The 8,215-nt window shown below is 30.9% G+C and overlaps 1 long non-coding RNA gene across 3 annotated transcripts; it reads right to left on the bottom strand.

The window, feature by feature from the left end:
- Positions 1–1,306: 1,306 nt before the first annotated feature.
- LOC107616680 (uncharacterized) lies at positions 1,307–4,901 on the bottom strand. 3 transcript variants are annotated; one of them, XR_015899208.1, is made up of 4 exons: positions 4,173–4,901; positions 3,999–4,100; positions 3,771–3,886; positions 1,307–1,451 (listed from the first exon to the last, which is right to left on the bottom strand). It is a non-coding gene; the product is annotated as an uncharacterized LOC107616680 (long non-coding RNA). The 3 variants fall into 3 exon arrangements; XR_015899207.1 differs by having other exon boundaries at positions 3,771–4,100; XR_015899206.1 differs by lacking the exon at positions 1,307–1,451 and having other exon boundaries at positions 3,610–4,100.
- Between the last annotated feature and the right edge of the window lie 3,314 nt (positions 4,902–8,215).

Raw genomic sequence — 8,215 nt, 5'->3', positions numbered from 1 at the left:
AATTCTATCCAACCTCCTCTAAAATAAAGAATAAATTATTTTTTATGACATGTTTAATTATTATTAGATAAAATTATTTGGTTTATCATAGTTAATTTATCTCTGTTAACCTAAATTTTGATAATCTAACTAATTAATTATAATATAATTTTTGTGCAATTTATAAAAATCATTAAAAATAATTCCATTTAGCATTTATCATCTTTTCTCAAACCACACCTATTAATAAACAAAAAAATCCCAATGAACGGCTCAGGATATGCACGCCGATTGACTGGCAAGACCCATCCTAAGCAAATTCTAATACTCAGGAGACTGTCCTTTCTTCTCCTTCAATGGGTGGCTCAGGTTACACGCACCAATTTTGTATACTTTTGCTTTTGGCCGAAACTTGTATTTTGTAATATATAGCTTTGCATCACAATGTAAGAGTAGAAATTCACAGTCTTTTTTCTATTATCTGCATACCAAATTTACAACAAGAATAGTAGCTATCTTTTGAGACTTTTCTTTAGTTAATTGGTTAAGTTATCATGACATAAGTTAAATTAAGAGTTAATGTTAATTATGATAAGTTAATTTATTTTATTTTTTAAAGAATTATTCTTTACATTTAAGCAATTTTAACATCTAAGTTTATTCAATTAATTTAGAGGCATGTGCTTCTTCTTTTTTTTCTTCTTCTTCTTTTTCGATGCTTATTCTTCTTCTTCTTCTCCTTCTCCTTCTCCTTCTCCTTCTCCTCCTTCTTCTTCTTTGCTTTCTTTTTTGCATTCCTCCTCCTCCTCCTCATTCTCCTCCTTTTTTGCGTTACTTCTTTTTCACATATTTTTTTCTTATCGTCATTCTTTTGTTGTTGTTGCTGCTGTATTTTTTTTTTCCTCCTTCTCTCTCTGGTGAAAAAGCAGTAGAAAGTGAGGAGGAAGAGTTTCAAATTGTGCGGAACAGAAATGAACCGAAATTATATTCAGAAATGAACTGAAATTATATTTAGAATGAACCGAAATCATTAAGTAATTTCAATTCATTCTAAATATAATTTCAGTTCATTTCTGAATATAATTTCTGTAACACCGTAACTATCAATATGTCACGCTTTTGGCTGCGTCACTCTGATAGCTCGAGTATTACAACGACTCTTATAATATTTAATACTAAAATATGAGTCTGTTTAAAACTTAAATCGAACATTACAAAAACATACATTAATACTTACAAAAATAAATTACAATACTCATAGGAATTACATATATATATATATATATATATATATATATATATATACATATTACTTTACAAGCATCTCATATCAAAATCCTATCCCTCTTACAAAACTTGCAAAGTTAAAGACAAGGAAAACATAAATACTAAAATAACACAGAAATATCGTCTAACAGAAAAAAAATAAGCTTTTCCAAACTTCGTCGTCCATAACCTGAAAAAGAAAAGACCTGTAGGGAAGTGAGAACATCATCCTCGAAAGGGTTCGCACTATAGGTTGCAGAATTACTATAATAGGATACACGAGATAAAATCGTTACAGCGATTAATAACCGCCTTATGCGTCTTTTCAAAAGCAAAGGTTTACTATAAAAGAAAAATCTGAAATCTTTTCTGAAATATCAACTGTTCTTTTCTTAAAAATTCAAAAGGCTTTCAAAAGGTTTATCTATGCTTAACCAAATTAGTTTTCCATACTTTCCAAACTAGAAACATCAACCAGACATGGCCTTCGGCCCACCTCATGATCAACCATGGCTCTAGGCCCAGACAACCCAAACAACAACCAATCACCACAGTCCAACAGAGTCTCAGTCGCAAACACAAATAGGAAAGTTCAAGTACAAACAAACAGTTACTGCAAGTAGAACAATTAGCAGTTAATTACAAGTAATCACAAAGGAAAACCAAGTACAATGTGCACACCCAAACAATGTCACATAGATGCATATGATGAATGCTTGTCCTAGTGGCTGATGATATCATCTGTCGGTTATAGAGCCAACCCACAAGTCCTGGTAGCTAACCATTGGACTGTCCCTCTGTCGTGCATCCCCAACTCGAGTTATTCACAATCATAGTCATAATTCACATCCAACACCCTCACTGGTGTATATTCACGGGGGCGAGCTCATCCGGAACTTTCACAGTGTCCAGCCATACTTACGACATAGGGTCAGCAGAGTATCGAGTCTCAACCTGGAGCACGTGGTGGCTAGCCACTGCTTCTACCAGGAAAACTCGTATCTCAGATAATTGGAAGTGCAACAATTACAATATCAATAACTCAGCATATATGCATTTATTCTCAGCCATAAATCAACATTCATCTCAGCCATCCGGCTTAAATTCGTGATTCATAGTCAGCCATCCGGCTCATAACATATTCCGCAATCAGCCATAATTCATTATCATACACAGCCAGTCTGGCTCATAACAAAATAGCACTTCCACCATCCAACATCATCAAATTCATAAAATAATCATTCAAGCCATAAATCACTTTTTCTCAATTCACTTCACTTTGAAATCAAAATCAATTCTTTTCAGCCTTGGCTTTAAAGTTCCCATTCCTCAAATTTTCTCAGGCTCATAAGCCACTTTTACTCAAAGTAGGTTCCCCTTTTAAAACAAAGCCACACTCGGAATCCTCTTTCCAAAACTTCCAAAACTATGGCAATTTAAATATTTCGTTCGAAATATTTAAAATCATCCATTCAACAACGGGATTTTATAACAAAAGTTCCTCGGCAGAGTCTCAAGTCTTTAGGGGAGAATAACATAACCCATTTCCTCAATTTCGTTCAAAATCTTAAAAACCTTGGCTTCCTTATTTGAGTAATAAAAATAGAATCTAACCCAAACCGAGTCGTGAAATCAATTACTCCTTTCAAAATCGTTTCCTTTACTTAAGCAAAACCAGCTTCAATTCCATGATTAAATCTAAAGCATTTCAAACTGCTCAAAGAAATTGTTTTAGTCTTGCAAAAATTCATAATTCAAGGAGTACTTAAAACTTTTCCCCAAAATATTGAAAAATGAAACTTGTCAATAGACATTCAGGTTCTTTCAAAGTCACTGAAACTCCTCCAATTGAAATCCTCAAGTCAAATTCAAAGATATTAACTCTTTTCACATTTAAAACAACCTTAAAACATAAGTCTCATCTAAATAACTTGCTCCCAAAAGGGATACAATACTTTTCTTGAGAAACAAGACTAAATCACAATTTTCTTTTTAATAATTTATTTCGAAAGCATAAGTCATCCCTTTCTTAAATAATCCAAATAAAATAGTAGAAGTCTTTAACTCATAATTTTTCAAATAACATTTCAATGGAGTCCCGAATTCTATCGGAATTTTGACAGCACCTCCCCTAAAACTTGGACTCTGCCACGCTTTCTGGGTCCCATCCAAACCAATCTACAACCCTCTTTATAGGGTTCAAAACCAAATCAGCTCAAATTCCAACTGAACCCAAAGGTACATTCCATTTTCATATTTCAAAAAAACCAAATCAAACTCAAGTAAATTTTCAACGGATTAAACTTGATTTCAAAGTTGTAAAGAAGCGACTTTAAAGAAACACTTCAAAACCGTCCGTTTTACAAAACCAAATAATAATCGAATCAACCAAGCATTCATATTCATCCAAAATAACCAACATTACATAAGACTTATACAATCACTCAATTATACATTTTTACCACATAATATCCATATATAATAATTCCAATTTATAAAATATACTTTTCTAAAAAGGCCCCTACCTCGATTGTTGAAAATCGAAAACTCAAAAACGCGCCACAAACACATTCTCCCTCGGCCCGCAACTGCGGCAGCCGCAACCTCCTCTCCAAACCACTTTCTCAGCAACCACACGACTCTAATCGCAACATATAATAATCAGGTCTCGACCCCACGTTACCAAAACTCATATTCATTAACCATACACAACAGAATACTAACACGAGACTTTTCGAAACATAATTATTTACCGAAATAACAAAATAAAGCAGCTGCGATTCCGAATCGACCCGGCAATAGCTCCAACAATAACCCTAAGTGACAGTCGCGAGCAAAAACCCCGGTGATGGTGACTGTAACAACCACGCGGTGTTAAAACCTTTCCGGAATTCCAAAAGAACAGAAACTAAACTTAAAACTCTTACCGGCGGTGGAACTCTGTTGCAGCAGAGGCGTTCCTAGCAGTAGAGGCTCGGCCCGAAGCTTCGGCGGTGGTCCCGGAAGTCACAAAACCCCTCCCGGCGGTCAGAAACACCGAGACGCGGCTTCCTTCTCCAGCAGCGACACCTGCGGCGGCCTGAACCCTTTTTTTTACAGCGGTTTGGCTTACCATCATCAGCAGCGGCGAGCTCAGATGGTGGCAGTGGCGAGCCCTAGCGTCGACGACCACCACGGTGACAGCGGCGATGGCAGCATCGCTATTTGTCTCTGTGGCTGTTGCATTCTCTCAGCGGACTCCCTCTCACTCTTCGGGTTCTTCTCAAGCGACGACGGTGACTTCCTTCGGTGACGCCAGGAAGCGACGGCGATGCACGAAGCTCCTCCAGCAACGGTGACGCGTTGTTGACAGCTCCTCCAGCGGCGGCGACACAATCTCTCTCTCCTCTGGGCTCCTTCCTTCGCGACAATAATGGCGGCGACGGCTGGGCATCAACGACGACAACCCATGATTGCAGCGGCGCAGCTTGCTCGCTCGATCCCCAACTCTCGTTTCTACCATTGGATGTGCGACGGCGGCGAGCAGCTCGGTGGCGACAGCGAGGCCAACCGGTGCTAACTCGTCCCTCTCTCCCTCTCTTTCTTCTCCTGTTCTCCCTTCCCTCTGTTCCCCCTTTCTTTCTTTCTTTCTTTCTTTTTTTTTGTTTTATCTGATGTGTTTACCGAAGGAAAGCAAGTGTAGCGACTAGGTCTCATTTGGAATAAAGGAAAATGTGTGTTAATTAGGGTTAGGGGTATTTTAGTAATTTTAAATAAAAATAGGGATAATATAGTAATTAGAAATAAATTTTAATCCAACAATAATAGTGTATAAAAATACTATTTGTTCATTAATTTTACAAATTATTTTCAATAAAATGTTCAAACCCAAGAATTAGAAATAATATAATTAATTTCTTTATTTTTCAAAACAGTAAAATTAATATTTTAAAATATTAATTATTTAGTCCAAATCATATAAAATTCTTATTATCTCATAACTACTAACGTTATAATTTAAATATAGAAAATAATTGAAATATCATGAAATTAAGCAAAATCTTTATTTTAATTATCAAAACTTGATTTAATTATTCTCAGTTAAATAATTTCTAAAAATAAAATCTCTAATAATAAATAAATTTAAAATCAGCTCAGAATAAGATTTTTCAAAAGTTCTAGTTCTTACAATTTCGGTTCATTTCTGAGTGAATTATTTTGTTATGATTCTTCTTGTTTCACTATCTTGAGAGAAATAAAACCAAGTAAAAGTGAAGAAAAATCAAACAAAAAAAAAAGAAATAAGAAGAAAAAATTCCTCAAACTTCTCATCATGTTCTTCTTTTCTTGTTTTGTTCATCTAATCAAATAAAAAAGAAAAAACACATAATGTTACAAAATCACTTGATGGATTTGGATGTGTTTTTGTTCATGATTCAATTTTATTTGTGTGTTTGTTTTCGAATTAAGTTTGTGTGTCGCAATCATTAAGTAATTCTGATTTATTCTGGATTTAAATAAGGTGCATTTAATCTGTACTTGTTTTGAAACGAGTTTACATTTTGAATTTAATTTTTGGTTCATTCTAAATATAATTTCGGTTCATTTCTATTCTGTACAATTCAAAACTCTTCCTCCTCACCTTCTACTGCTTTTTCACCAGGGAGAGAAGGAAGAAAAGAAAAAAAAATGCAGCAACAACAACAACAAAAAAATGACGATAAGGAGAAAACACGTGAAGAAAAAGGAACGCGAAAAAGAAGAAGGAGGAAGAAGAGGAGGAACGCGAAAAAGAAGGCGAAGAAGAAGAAACTCCGTGCGTAAACGAGCGTAAGAAGAAGAAGGGTTTGTAATCACGCTCTTTTAATGATAGTGGCTTTTGTTGGTGTTGAACCTATTTGGATGAATTTGAATGAAAAAAAATATTTAAATGTATAGGAAACATATTCTTTAATTGAGAAAGAATGGATAGAATTTACCTATTTTTAAACTATGTCACTATTTTGTTTTTTTTTTTTTTAATTATGCAGCTTGACATTTTTACTAATAAGAAAGATTTTGTTATAAATATATTATGTTATAGATACTTTAGATATAGCTGTATTTTAATATTTGATAGGATAGAATTAATTATAATATAACCTAGTTAAATCAGTGAAGAGTTGGGTTTTTGATTATGAATGATTTATTTTTGTATTATCTGATTAATATATTTAATTAAAATTATTTTTTTTTATTTTAATATTTGATAGGATAGAATCTACTTAATATATTAAAATTGGGTTTTTCCAAAATTTATGATGGTGAGGTGTCACTTTTTCGTTAATCCATTTTTTCTCCAAAATGATTACACTATTCGCTCTTCTAAATTTATTTTAGAAAAATATCTTTAATTAATATAATTATATTATAATTAATATTTAATGAATGATATATAATTATACTAATTTAAGAAACTGTCTTTATTATAATTATATCAAATCAATATGATATGATATGATATGATAATAATATGCTAATGGCATGAGTTATTCTAATCATAATAAAATTCTTTTCAATGCACAGTCGGTTATTCTGTACTTATAAGTCTTTTTAATAATAATAATAATAATAATAATAATAATAATGATAATAATCTACTTAATCTATTAAAATTAAATTTTTTTTCTAACTAATGAAAATGAGGTGTCATTTTCTAATGAATTTTTTTTCTCCAAAATAAAAATATTATTCTTTAATATATTTACATTTATTACTTATCAATTTCTTTTATTTTTCTTTCTCACATTTGTTAAAGATTTTTTTTAATTATTATTTAATTTACTTATTTTAGATATTAATTATTAATAAGTCTTCACAATTATTTTTCAACTATTAGTATTATTAGTATATTAGTATATTTTTAGAAATATTGGAAGTGAGATGTCAATTTTTTATAAGCTTTTTTCTTTCCAAAATAAAAAAGCGCTACTTTCAATATATTTAAATTTACTATCTTCTCAATCTATTTTAAGAAAATATCTTTTTTATAATTATATAAAAATTAATATTTAATACATTATTATACTAATTGTCATTCATTAAATATTTTTAATCATTTTAATCATTCTAATTATTATATTAATTTATATAATTCTAATTCTCCATCATTATGCAAGTTGATATACACGTTGATACAAGTTGATATTAATTATTATATTAATTATATAATACTAATTGTCGATTATTAATATTTTTAATTTTTATTTTTCAATTATTATTTTTAATCAAACATAATTAGTAACAAATTGATACATACATTAATGGTGACAAATTGATATTAATTAATTAATTAATTAATTAATAATAATAATAATAATAATAATAATAATAATAGAAAAGGTCTAAACAGCACATGCACACGTTATATTTTAAAAAAACAAAACATATTTTTAAAAAGATTAAGATATTAATAATTAAAAATAAAAAAAATAAACATAATTCTATAATTTTAATTCCCATAAATATGATACTAATGTTGATAGTGGTAAATTGATATTGATATCAATAATTAATTTCTATAGTTATTTTTGCACTACTAATTGCCATAAATATGATACTAATGTTAATAGTGGTAAGTTGATATTGATATTAATAATTAATTTCTATAATTATTTTTGTCCTACTAACCTAGGTTATATATATATAGTGTTTCTTTTGCGATTTGTGAGTCTAAATCTAACAAGCAAAGCATTCTTTTTTTCTAATTTGTTATTCTTTTTTGATTGAGCAATTGTTTCCAAGGAGTTTTGTAGGTCAAGTTTAAGTCTCATTCTCTCCACGCTTTCTATATTTATCCGAAAATATTCGAAGTGGAGCATCTAATAAGATTGAATTTTCTCAATTTAGGTTCATTTTTGAAAAATTCGTTCAAATTTGAAGATGCAATTTCAAAGATTGGTACTATATTTAAATTTTCTTCTCTTAAACTTTTGTATTAAAATAATTTTAT

The sequence above is a fragment of the Arachis ipaensis genome, chromosome B9 (genome assembly GCF_059453495.1).
Source record: "Arachis ipaensis isolate K30076 ecotype BB chromosome B9, ASM5945349v1, whole genome shotgun sequence".
Classification (NCBI taxonomy): domain Eukaryota; kingdom Viridiplantae; phylum Streptophyta; class Magnoliopsida; order Fabales; family Fabaceae; genus Arachis; species Arachis ipaensis.
The sequence above is the reverse complement of the archived record's forward strand: the minus strand, read 5'-3'. Positions and strand labels throughout refer to the sequence as shown.